Here is a 14,223-nt window from a genome sequence, read left to right as displayed (position 1 = left end):
GAAGGGAGCACTTGGAGGGGAGCTGGGAAGGGAGCTTGAGGGGTCCGGCAGGGATGCTAGGTAGCCACGCAAGCTGTGAGGGTGACGCAGCAAGGTAAGATTAAAAGTAAGTACGCTCTAGTTATTTTTTCCTGTCTTGTACTTTTGTTGTGTTTCAGCCCTTGTATTCATAAAAGTATAGTAACATTCATCTTTAAAACAGATTTATAAAGCCATCTGTGAATGCCCTGATATACTTTAGGGTAGGCAAAAAGGGACACTTTAGGATGCAAAAAGGCATAACTAGGCTCTACTGAATTTCTCAGATAGTCATAGAGCCAGAGTTCGAAGCAGATTCCCTGGCTCAGCTACAAGATAAGGGAGATACCAAGACACTGTGGGCCTTTCTGTTACTCAACTGGAATAGGAGGAACAGAAAATCAAGATTTTTGTAGTTGTTTAAAGGTAGAATTTCTCAAGAACTTTAAGCGTTCACCTAGGCAATATTTTTCTATTTGTCTTTTGTTCATTTGAAGGAGTAAATACTTTCATCCTTTGAGAAGTTCCTGGGCACAGAAAGAACAGCTATYGTTGACAGACAAATACTTACTTCACTTGCCTTTGTATAAATGCTTCATGAAATATATTTAACATCTGAGGAAAAAATGAAAACTGTAGTAAAATAAGTCTTAAAAAAAGTAGGCAAACAAACTATTTTTCAACAGAGAAGGGAAAATTACAGGTTTGTGGAAAACACTGTAGACGATAAGAGTCCCATCGCGATGTATACTCGTTCATCAAATGTTAGCTCTAATTGTACTGTCTGACTGCATCAGTTCTTCATTTTCAGCTTTCTTCTTATTCTTCTTGTATTGCTATTTCAACTCAAGGAATTAATTTTCTGTTGACTGTTATATAGCTTGTCCCAGTAAATGTATTAATTTCTGCTATTCCGTGCTAGAGGGAGATCTTATGTTTAGTTTATTTTTCATTGAAATCTTCTGCTTTGTTATCAACACTAATCTGAAAGCTGAGTAAAATCAATGTACACAGAAAATTAAATGATTTACTGAGTGTTCATTCAATTTTGTCAGCCTCATAAAGACTCATTTTGCGGTAATAGATATGGGTCTAGACTGTGAACCTTTATTAAAGTAGAAAACTCAGAGGAATGCTGCTATCACTGTATGGCACTATTACATCTTCAAGAAACTAAATGCTGGCTATAAGGGTTCTACAGCATGGTCCATTTAGTCTTTTCCTGACTTACCTAATCACTTAATGGTTTCATTAGAAAACTGTAATATGCAAAGCAGATTTATATGTATTTTCTTCTAATGGCTTTTGAAAACTTTATTCCTTTCCTCTAGATATCATCATATATCTAGAGGATATCATATCATCTGCTRGCCCACTGAAATAACTGTAATTCTACAGGTCATATGTCAGTACTGAATTTGTCTCAGTGACTTTTTCTATTTATAACAGCAAAGTGATAGAGAGTAATTTTAATATGATTTAAGAATTAGCTCTGCGATACAGTCTCTGATAGCCTGCTCATTTCATGTAAAATATTTCAATTTTAGCACATCTTCAGTGGCACAAAATAAAAGCCTACAGTAAACTTCTGCATGCCAGAGACATATTCCCAGTTCTATTCTAGAAACATCACTTCAAAAAATACACATACTGAGGCTGGCTTACCAATGCTTATTCACTTGTGTAATCTTTACTTGCACAAGGAGTCCTATTGAAGTTAAAACTCCCAGATACAATGCAATTACTCACAAGCTTTAAGGTTGCATGGATCTTGACAGTTGTATTCTGCCCCCCAGCTAAAGGCCTGCTTGAGTTTCATCTGATAAAACCTTCCGGCTGAATGCTTCCCTGCTGTGAACATGTATTTTGAAAGCTGACAAGTATATGGCTTAAGAAGCAGAGAGCCATTTATAAATTGGCAAACGATTTTTACGAAAAAGCAAATTTAGCTTGCTTTTAATAGTATGAYTGTCTTTTCAATATTTCAGAACTTCACCTTTTACTTCAGTTTGCAGTTTTCATTCTTATGAAGACCTGGCTTATTATSAGATTCCTTGCTACTTGTAGAAGAAATAAGAAAGAAAATGTGGACATTGTTAACACTAGTCTTAACACTGACTTTCATTGTTGGGGACCAAATTGATGTCATATTTGGCACTTGACCCAAAACTGCAACACCACTCTGTCCCAGAGCAGACTTTACCAAAGGGTTCTGCTCTCCAAACTGTTGAAAGCTATTTGTAAAACACCAGTGCCAAAGCCATTTTTTTTTCAGTTTCTCCAAGATAATAAGTAGGCTGGTTGCATTGTGGTTTGAGTTATATTATGTCACAACTCCGGGGTGTCCTCTGATCTATATGTATACTRGATATACACCGTATGCATAGTGAAGCTTTTTAAAGATGCTAAAAATGATTAAATGTTAAAAGTGGATGGTGTGTAATCTACTGCATTAAATTGGCTTGGCTCTACTAGCATAAGTGTCATAAATTGATTTGAAATGTCAATAGTGGCTATTAGCAAATTACATAATCTAGCTCCTTTGATGTGTTTCACACGCAGCTTTACTTAAGACAAAGCAGCTAAATGAAGAAGAAACAACGTTTTTTTTCCCTTTCAATTAGCTAATTGTACATASTCATATCCTTTACTGAATGAAATTAAATGATTCTTAGAAAATTACTAAGTCAGGAAATCTGGAACACAGTTATGCTTGTGAGTGTGTGTGTGAGAAAGAGAGAGAGRGAGGSAGGGAGGGAGAGAGAAAGAGCGTGTGTGTAAGCTTGGGGCTGGGAATGCCTTTCTTCCTTGCTGTATGAGCAAACCAAATTAGTCACTGATTTTCCTGCAAATATCCAACTCTTTACATCCCTAGAGCTAAGAGGGATTTCTTTTTTATAAGCATTATCTTTCAGGAACTTCAGTTCTCCATTCAGACTATCTCTCCACAGCAACAGTGGGATTTTTGGCAGGARCTAGCAAGGAGCATATGGGAACATGGTATCAGACAGAGACATACTGCTGATGGAGGAAAGTGTTTGCCCTTACTTTGCAAGAATATCTTAAGATGCATGGGGATTATCTTGACATACCTGAACAACATTCTAGGTTTGGTCAACTCTGAACTATTTGTTCCAGTAGATGAAAAACTTTGCATTATCCAATAGAATTTTATAGAAGTATATCAGACAAAATTATATTGAGATGKAATTAATTAATTAAGTGATTTGCTATCTATTTATTTTCTCTTAAGTCAGCTTAAAGAATGCCTGTTGTCTGTGCTTGGCTATCTCAATCAAAACTGTACTACTTTATTCTAAAATGATGGTGTAGTTCAGGTCACACTCAAATTCATAGATATTTCTGCAGCTCTATACAAGTTCACCAAAATAGTTGTATCAGTATCACTACAACCCAAATATTTGTTAAGCTACTACATGTCGCCTCATTAGACACACACTTTCTACTACGGATTTTGAGTATCAGCCAGCTGCAGCATGTTTTCTGCATTTAGCCCTTGTTTCTATTTAGCAGGCTATATAACTACTCTATGTGTCATGGCTATCCTGAGGTGATAATATCTCATTCTGATGCTCTCTTTTCTATCAGCCAAAAAAATGAAGTTTTCTTAGCAGAGATCATAATGATCCTTGATTTGTGTTATTTGGACAAGCACAAAACMTTTTTACAAAGTATTACTTTATTTTTCACTTACCACAAGCTATTCTTGCTAGTCTGTTTTAAGTGTGGTTGCTATACTATTGAATTCTGTTTAATTACCAGTAAGACATCTTCTCTTGTGTGTACATGTAAGTGCTAAACTCCAAAGCTTTGTTTGATCCTTATCTCATGCTGATGCATATCAAAAATAACCTTTCCAACACAGAATTGCCATTTTACAAAGAAGGGCTTTGGGGAAGAATTGCGCCCTCCCACTCGTTGTCCCACATATTTCATTTCTCTTTCTCTCCTTTCCTGTTCTCTCCTCCACAAAGCTWACTTAGAGATTTCTTAGTATGATAAAAGGCTATATGAATTAAGTTGTAATGTACTGTGCCTTGTAATTCAGAAATGGGAGTTTTAGTGTTTAAACATACTTTTTGTATTTGACATGTAAGTGAAAAGCTTTAGCAGTTTATTTGAAGAATTTTTGCAATAGTCAGAAAATTGACTATAACATAGGAAAGAAGGACTCTATGATGGTACTTGCATTACATTGTCTATATACGTCAGGTCACATTTATTTGGATTCACTTATTTTTTGTTCAATACAAATCCTTCATGTRTATTGAAATTATGTAATATAGCATTTTCTGGCTCATCTGCACAGCTTGTAAAATCTGATCTGCAGAGCTCTGTGACCAGCAGTATTACTTAAGCAGTCTTAGCATACTTTTTTTTTAATGAATGCAAAACACCTAGCTCACCTAAATAATACTCTTACCATTTCAATGGATGTGATAGTGAGCTGTATTGGCCTGTAAAACTTTAGTAAATATTGCAGGGCTGTAAGAGTCATTTGAGAGAGATTACTTCCCCCTACCTCATTCTTCTTTATTTCCCTTTTTTAAAGAATATAGAGATGTGGATATTACATGGGAACATTAAACTGCATATGAGTGAAGAAGATGGATAAGAGTGGGTAAGAGCATGGTCATTGTTTCAAATCTGAGCATTTGTGAGTGGATCCCTATAATCTTTGAAGTGCAAGACAATAACCTTTTTAAGAATGCTTAACTTAGTGGAACAAAGGATTTTTTTTTTCAGATACCAAAGAATATTTTTAATCTAAGTTTGGAGAGAAGTTTTATTTGAACAAGTGACCTAAATAAGTTTTCTGAAGCTCATTATCCTTTCTTTCAATGCAAAAAGTCAGGAAACAAAGTACATAAAAGTCATCAACTTTTTTTTTTAGTGGTACCCCAAATCTGTGAGCTGTTTCTTAGCCAAATCAACTCACTTACACTTACCAGACATGAAAGTTGGTGGCTCTTCATATAGCAACAATAGACAAGGGCTTGTCTCAGGTGTGAAAATGCTCTTTCAAGGGGTAGGTAGTAGATAAATTGATATGGTTGTAATGGCTGTATGAAATGCACTGGAAAAGCTGAGACTATCCAAAAAACAGGAGATGTAGAGTGGATTGATCTCTTTTGACACTTGAAATAATTCAGATTGGAATCACTTCTTTGTGAATGCATAGTTTAGAAATTAAAGTAGTAAAAATTACTTGTGCTTCTCTACAGTGTGATCAGGGTGGTTTCCTAGTCTAAAATGTGGTGCTAAGAAAGAACAGAAAAGTATTAAGAGATCTGAGGATGGACTTGGAATTTCCCTTTTTTGAATTTCTTGAAGTTCCTCTTGTTCCATTTCTTTAGCCTGTTGAGGTCCATCGAATGGTAGCGCAACCATCTGGTGTATGAACCACTCCTGCCAGTACTATTCTTGTCTCCTTGGGATAATACAATTCTTGTGTAAGGAAATAAAAGGGAATACACTTAAGAAATTTTCACCACTGCTTTCTGTAGAGGAATAAACTGAGACTGATCCCTGTTATGAGAGAAGATACTATCCAGAGGTCAGTCACCTAAGAATTGTCGTTGATAGCATGTCCCAACTGTTCGACTGCATGGTTCTCTGACTCTGCTTCTTCTTACCTGATCCTGTACAAGTAGAGTTTATTATAATTATTACTATTATTATTATTATACTGCTGGAGATTGGTCTAGAAATTGTTTATTGTTTGAAATGGATAGCTATATATTTTATATATAATTCTGTGGAAAAAAGTATTGTCAAAAAGTCTATGGAATATCACTATTCTGTCTGATCTCCATTGTTCCTGCTATTAAATTAGATTTCTCCAGTCACATCTTTCTGCTACAGACTTTGAAAAAGTATACATCTGCCAGTATAAATAAGTTAGACAATTCCTATTTTAGAAGATTATTCTCTCCTTTTTTTATCAGAAGTTGTGTATGAACACAAGAAGTTGTGTATGAAGTTGCGTGCGCTGCCAAGTACAGTTCACAGCATGAAGATAAATAATGCCATTAGACTGGAAAACCTTTTAATGATTGCTGGCTACTCAGAGGGCTCAGCAATTTAAACTAACACTTCCTTACAAAATTCATTCCAGTTATTCAAACTTCTAAACCTAGCAATCATTTCAAGACAAAGTGGAAGTATTTTTTCATAAAGTGAGTCACTGGTGATCTTCTCAAGGCTTAACCTGGTAATTTTTTGAGTTTTTTTTATCCCTGTATACAAGAAGAAATACAAGTTAGGCTGTCAAAATAACATATAAACATATTTTAATTTAACAGGGGCTATCTACAAAGAAGGCAAGTTATGGAGGTCATTCTTTAATTCCCACAAGGCCAGCTGCCATGAATTGACAAATCTTGCACACTTTGCCAGATTGCCTACCGCTCTTGCCCTTTGTAGTGGTTGAGGAACTTAATTAAATGAACATTGCTTCTCTGCTGCATCAAGCCAATCCTGATGCTTTTCTGCTCACTCTAGTTTCTTTTACTGAACCATGTCTTTTATGACCAAATATCAGTTAATTAGAGACTAGCTTTTCATGTACTTTCTTTTTTACACTTATATAATAAATATTTTCTATCTTAAAATGGGGAAAAATATTGATTCCATATTTGGAGAGACTTTCACTAAATCTTAGAGCATAAGAAAATGCTTTAAGGACATACAGAAACATTAAGGAAATAGAAATTTCATGCATAGAAATTTCATGAGTTTATATGTACAATTAAATCAGAAATTAAAACTAAATCCTTCTGTGATCCTAAATATAAAACTGAGCTCACCATTTTTTCWTTCAGTCTGCAAGAGCTGAAAACCAAAATGCCAGCAAAGCTCTCCATAGGTAAGATCTGCACTGTGTGCCATGCCATGCCATGCCATTCCCTGACTAGTAGCCTGTACGATACAGCAGACAAAACTTGGCATTCTCAGCCTTTGAAGAGACTTAAGATTATCTATCCTCTTTTTGCTTCTTGCATTAGCTCCAGTAAATGGTATTTCAAGCAATACTGTACAGAAACTGAGTATCTTTCTTACAAGGATCATAAAGAACAGTAGCCTCAGTGCCTTGCACCAATGCACAGCAGATTTGTACTCAAAACTACGCTAGGTATAAACRGAAAGTGCAGAGTGCAGATTCTTAGCACAAGCACAACCTGCAGTGAAGGATGCAGTATAGTGGAGATTCCCTGCAAGACTMGGCAGATCCCTCCCCAAAGGTCCCTAAGCAGATCTGACAATGACATCCTTTTGTTAAAAAATTTCTTCTTCTTCCACATAGACTTACGTGTTTCTAAAATCTAAGCAAGAATGGAAAATTGAATCCTTTGTTTTGTAATCATTACTTTATGAAAACACTTTTATAGTTTTATAATCTTTATAATCTATAATGTGTAAAACACATTAACATTTAATTAAAACTTTGGAAAATTTATGGCCTCTTGTGTCCCTTCTGCTGTAGCATTCTGAGTTTCTCAGACTAGTATTAAACATCAAACTCATGTTTACTCCAGCACTTCCTAAAATATAAATGCAATTGTAAATGAATCAGCTAGGTTCTTTTACTCTTTCATAAATTTTTGATTTGATTAAAAGGTTAGGAATTGTTGCAAGCGGCATTATAGCAGAATTGTTAAAAGATTGTCCCGGTTTACACGCACAGAAGTCATATGCCCCAACACTGAACCACATGACTGCTTGTAGAGATTTTATTATTATGTTTTTTTCTAATTTAGACTCCCAAATGACTCACTATTTTTTGTTTAAGTATTGCTATTCGGCAAATGTATTTTTCTATGAAGAAGGGGTCTCTGATTGAGTTTTCAGAGAAGTCTGAACCCCATTGACTTTTGGCCTCAAGTTTTTGAAACCTAAAGCCACAAGACAGAACTTGAGAAAAGTAAAAATTTTCTGGAATAGTTCATATATTTTTGAAGGTTAATTATTAAATCTCATGAACTCCTTTCAGTCCCTCAGAAGGGCTGTCATTCAAAATACATATATAAACAAACTTTGCCTGTATTTTTCAACCTTAGAATAAGCATAAGGGTTTCCCCTTCCCCTTCCCCTTCCCCTTCCCCTCCCTTCCCTTCCCTTCCCCCCCTTTTTCCCTTTCCCCTCCCTTTCCCCTCCCTTTCCCCTCCCTTTCCCCCCCTTCCCCCCTTTTCCCCCCTTTCTCCCCTTTCCCCTTTTTCCCCTTTTTTCCCTTTTCCCCTTTTCCCCCTTTTCCCCTTTTCCCCTTTTTCCTTTTTTCCCCTTTTTTCCCTTTTCCCCCCTTTTCCCCCTTTTTCCTCCCCTCTCCTCTCCTCCTCTTCTCCTCCTCCTCTCCTTCTCCTCTCCTCTCCTTCTCCTCTCCTTTTCCCATTTTTATTTAAGTATCAGAGAGTCCTATGCTATTCTCATGTCTGCCCTTTGCATTGTGGATAGAGGCTACTATTTGTAAGAATCAAAAGGATGCACAACCCTTATAGAAATGAAAAGTTGAATGTTTTAAGATTAAATATTAAAGATTATGGATATAGTCTGGGACATTATTCATCAACAAAGCTATGAGCTAGTGGCTTGAAGGTACACCTCAGGATAGATATGAATCATAATGAATGAAGGAAATATGTAGATCTTYGGAAAACCAGTAATGTGTACAGGTGATGTTTAAGAATGTTTTTCCATTATCAGAGTCCTGATTTAAATGAGGAGAAAATTCTCTTCTTTAAATGGAGAACAGTTACATTCAAGAAAATACTCATCCCAAAAGGTGATCATGCCAAGAGGCTCAGCTATGGAAAGATCCTTAAGATTGTATTTCTACGCCTGCACTCAAGAAGTGTGAAGATCGTCATACAGATGATTGTCTCCAGAGACTTTACTGAGCATGAAGATAATAGAAATAAAACAGGAGTTCTCATCTTCTTGAAAGCAATTTGCCTTTAGAAAAAGGTGAGGGAAATGAAGAAGCAAAATCTGTTAATCTTTAGGCTGGTCTCTTATATTCTAATTGCTGACATGGTTAAACAGAGATACAATCTTCTGAGTAAGAACCTCAGATTCTTTCAGGGGCCAAGAGGTTGATACTTTTAAGTAATCAAAGTCCTTGTCTTGCCTGTTTCTGTAATCAAATTGTGCTGAGAGAAGGATTGCAAACTGAAGCCCTTTTGTTTCAGACAATATTACATAAGCATCATCTGTTGTTAGGGAGATAGTCATCCAGGGAACAGTCATAAAAAGATAGCATGATGTCTTTACCAAATTCAAGCCTGTAAAGACTGWTCTACTGAAAGCAGAATGGTCCCTTCCCATTTTATTTTAAGCTACACTAGCAGCTGCTGTAATACATAAAACAACTAAATGATTTCATAACAGTATTAATGAATTTAAAGGAGAGCTGTTTTCCAGACCAAACTTGCAAGTAGCTGTGATGAACAGAGACTACAGTCTGAGGACAAGTCCTCCCTTTTACCTATGAAACTCTCATTGTCAATAAGATATATTCACAAAGAAAGGGGAATTAGCCTTGTTGAGGGCACTGTACAATACATCATTTTAAATTAGTGGCAGTCAGAGGAAGGGCTTGCTTGGCTGTAATACTGGTATTTTCACAGGGAGAAGAAAATAATTATTAGTAAATTGGTGCGTATGATAAACCAGAGGATATATATCAATGGACCTGGCTTTTTACTCCTGTTGGCAAAATCAGAACTAACCTTTATTGATAATGGACTTACAGTGGCAGAAAATTCCTACAGTGGACTGTTCAAATGAAATCTTAGCTAATATTTAACTGGCATATTTAACTGGATGTCCTTAGGATACAAGTTGCGTATGCTCAATATACTTAACATTATGCAAAGTCTCCATTTCACATAGGGAGTTAGAAGAAACATCACAGCTAAGACAAACCTAGTACAACGAAAAGCCTGGCCATTTGAGTTCTAGTACATCTAATTAACATTCCCGTCTTGACACTTCAGTAGTAATTATTTCACCTTCAGTAAAGTTGTTGTAGTTTATGGAATTGTAAGAAAGTTCTTTATCAGGCTTCTTATAATTGTAACAGATTCAGGTACACCTGTTACAAAATAATTTTTTCAGCCTCAATACATTTTTATAACGATAAGTAGACAATTAATTGTTAACATCAGTGTCTTACTGAAACCATTCTAATCAAATATCTTATTGAAATGCAAAACTGMAGTAAAGAAATCTGACTTTGAGAAGCATTTTGATTCTCATTTACACTAGTGCAAAATTTCTTTAAGCCTTACCTAAAAAATACTTACTCTCATCTACTTATAAAGTGGGAAAAGTGAAGACTAGTCAAAATAAGATTATTTAGATTGCTTAATAATGCTATAATTAAGCATGACCTTACGTCCTTTGCTAARGTGCTTTGCTCAGTCAGGACAAAATGCAGTCCTTTCATTTGAGAARCTGCTTATTTCACAACTGTTTTATTTCACAGACACTTACTGGAATTTCAGAGAGAGCTCTTCATTTGTGTAGGTGGTCTGGCCTCTCATCAGCCTGAAAATGTAATTGTGTTCTAGAGAAACTGTTTTTTTCTGGAGCTAATAACTTTATGTTTGTGAACTATGTAGACAGGATATTGCTATCTGATACCGCAGGAACATGGGGGATTTCTTCCCTGTGAGAGTGGCAGATCACTGGCACGGGTTGCCCAGAGAGGTTGTGGAGTCTCCTTCTCTGGAGATCTTCAAGGCCTGCCTGGATGCAACCCTGTCTACCATGCTCTAGGTGACCCTACTGAGTGGGGAGGTTGGACTAGATGATCTCCAGAGGTCCCTTCCAACCTTACTGATTCTATGATTCATGGTCTTCCAGAATTAATAAATGCATTGCACACTAGCTATTTATTTATTTCACTGACTCAAACATTGCAATAGATATCATTAGTCAACAATGTACAAGAATGGCATTATAAACTTTGTAGGGGAATTAAGCTAGGGATTCAGTCCCAGTCTAAGCTGACCTACGTGCTGACTGCTGTAGCTAAGCTACCTACTTCTGCCCTCTTTTTTCCCTCCAACTTGATCTCGCCCTTTCCAGGGGTGTGTCTGAGCTGTGTGTCTTGTGAGGCCTTCTGTCATGCTTGCAGTCAGGCATAATGCTGTTAGCCACTCTTTGAAGTGATCTTGCAGTCTGACTTTCCTGTTTTCCATCCTACTTTAGACTTCTCCACAGTGCTGCTTTCTTACTTACCACACTACTGCATTTCTTCTCGTTGCATCCGATGGAGACTYGTCATGTCTTCTGCATCTCTGCGGATTCTGTTGTATTCATCCCTACATGTATCCAGTCCACATTTTATTTTTGTTAAGAGTCATTTCCTTGAACCTTTATAAGTTCAATAATATTTTAAGAGGTGGGAATGTCTTTTTCTTAAAATGAAGTTTTTAATTCCGCTTTGGGGGAATGTTTTCCTTTGGAGCACACTTACAGACACAGGCTGGAGAAAATATGTTTTCTATATAATGCGGTTACTTCTTTTATCCTTTCAGCTCCTGAGTAGCACTTACACTCTTCGGTTTAAGGGTTCTACTACTGCCAGGCTAGTCATTGATAGGGTTGTTGGTACAATCTCTGTCTCATCCCACAGGGCATGAAGGAGGACACARTAAAACAGTCTAAGAAATGAGGACCGTATCAATTCATTAAATCAAACTAAACTTTGAAAATAGATTTTCCTGAGAGGGAACACTGATCTACAGTGTATAGTGGATGTTTTTCTGGAAATATACATAAACTTATGTTTTTTGTGGGGTTTAAAAACATAAACTCTTACACAGTATTATATGTAAAGTTCATAACATTTTGGTATTTTTCTAAAAAAMCATAAGCAAAAGGCTTGACTCAAGCAAATCTAGTCTATGAGCAGGTTTAGATAGTCATGTTTGACAAGATTGTTTAGAAATCTGATAGTGCACTTGGACTCTAATTTCTATACACCTGGAAGTGCAGTTTAAGGGCCCTGAGAACATYGCTGCACCAGGAGGTTTGGCTGCTAGGCTTGGGGCCAGCTAAAGAGCAGTGCATGAGGGCTGAGCAAGGGCTGAGTTACAGCCCTGATCCTTGGCACGGACTTGGGAGCTCCTGGTCTCAACATGTCCAGACATATAGCAAGTCTGTTTAATCAAAACACCAAAACACTGTCTGCGTATCTTGCTATAGTTTTTAAAAGATTTAAAAAATTGAGTTTGGTAAACTATTTAAAGATTCCTTTGATGTTCCTTACCCCTTTGCTGGAGTATATATTACTCTAGCCTTCATGACAAAACATCTCTTTAACCACATCATAAAGCTGAGGAGAAAATGAGATTTCTGTTTTAATGAAAACTAGCATTCTTGCTTCATCACTGAAACCATAGCTTTGTCATATCTTAGCTATCCGTTCTCTTGAAAAAGGATGTCAAAAATAGTCMTTTCTGCAAAACAGCAAAACATTTTTTTGTGTGAGATAGCCTTTTCATTAGTTGCATGACCCATAATATGTAAACATCTGAGAACCCTTGATCTAAAACATTGAAAAATTGTAACTGATTAAATTATTGTTATGCAGCTGTAAGGGCATCTAGATCAGTCAGTAGTAGTTTTCAGCATAAGCCATCAGCTCTGCCAGTAAGCAGGAGGCATAGTTTCCTCATCCGGTACTGCACTTTCAGGACAAATTAATTAGTATTAATAAGCCATAAAATTAATAACATTGAAAGGGTTGTTTTCTGGGTAGGTAATACTGAACATACTTAGAACTAATATTTGCTTAAAATAATCTTAAATAGGAAGTCCAAATTCACTTATGTTATCAGTACAGACGGCTTCTCCACTTACCTGGGAATTTTCCTCTGCCGTGCTTACATGTGTTTCAACAAAGTGGAAGATTTTTTGACGTGCTATTCATTGAAGAAATATGCAGAAAAGCCTTAAACTTGTGCACAGTATAAAACTAAGAGAATCATCTTGCCTGTCCAAATATACCTCAAAGATAAAATTATTCTCATGGCAGATTGTGTTTAAAATATCACATAGTTTATGAAGTATTTTGGAATACTGTATGTGCTGAGAAGATTCCACATAAAATATAAAGTTTCAGTGACTATCTGACAGCAGATACAGAAAATAGAGTACACTAGAGAATCCTAAACCTTTATCATTTCCCCTACTCTGAGAGCAGGAGATGAATTGATTCACATGGGAGCAAAACATTTTTTATTAAATATTTGTTTTAAAAATTGAAGTTCAGTTGATCGATACAAGATGATAGTCAAAACTTCAACAGTCTCTAATAGCTTATGTATAACAGAGCTAAGAGCTTCTTGGTGAGTATATATTACTTGGTCCATTAGAGCTGTATTAGTATTCTGCACTTGCTAAAAGGTCTGCTTACTTCAGGTTATTCTCTTTTATACTCCTATTATACTTATATCTTAACTTACCCTTTATTTGCACGTAATTGCTGACAATACATCCACATTAAACATAAAAACCGATTTCTGTCCTAAATGCACAGAAGTCAGTAAAACCTGCCCTTTAATTTGGTCCCATTGTATGTAATGATTGCAACTATTAGCTGCTACACAGTAAAGGGAGTAAAACTGTGAGCAGGACATATGGGGCCAAGAACAACAGCCAAAGGCCAGATGTAAGTATCAAGCTACAAAATACAATTTAACCAGGAGCAAGGGTGCTCTACTTACAGCTTTTGTTTGAAGTGGTTCTAATGCAGAGCTGCAGGGCACTTAGCCCTGAATTCTTGCACTCTCTCCGGCATGGCTAAGAATAAAAGTGATCATAGGAGCATTTCAAGCCTGATGACCTCAAAAGTGTTCTTTTCTAGATACGCTATCCAGAGGAAAAAAAAATCAAATTTCCTTTATCTGGAATTTGGAAGATGTTTTTAGCAGATTATTTTTTGATTTGTTCATGCTCCCAACTCACATTTTCTAGTTGCTACTTTCTGCCTCAGAACCAAACATCTATTTCTGTACCCAGCAGTTGCAGACCTTATGGCATATGAGGCCTAGACTCACTGTATCACACATTGCTGGGCATGCAGTGCTGAAGAGCAATGGCACTGATGTAATGATCATCCCCGTGTGTCTTTCCATCTCCTCTAAGCCATTCTTTCTTTTTTTTTTTTTTTTTTTT

This window comes from Rhea americana, unplaced genomic scaffold (genome assembly GCF_003343005.1).
Source record: "Rhea americana isolate MKP2758 unplaced genomic scaffold, rheAme1 scaffold_59, whole genome shotgun sequence".
Lineage (NCBI taxonomy): Eukaryota > Metazoa > Chordata > Aves > Rheiformes > Rheidae > Rhea > Rhea americana.
The sequence above is the reverse complement of the archived record's forward strand: the minus strand, read 5'-3'. Positions refer to the sequence as shown.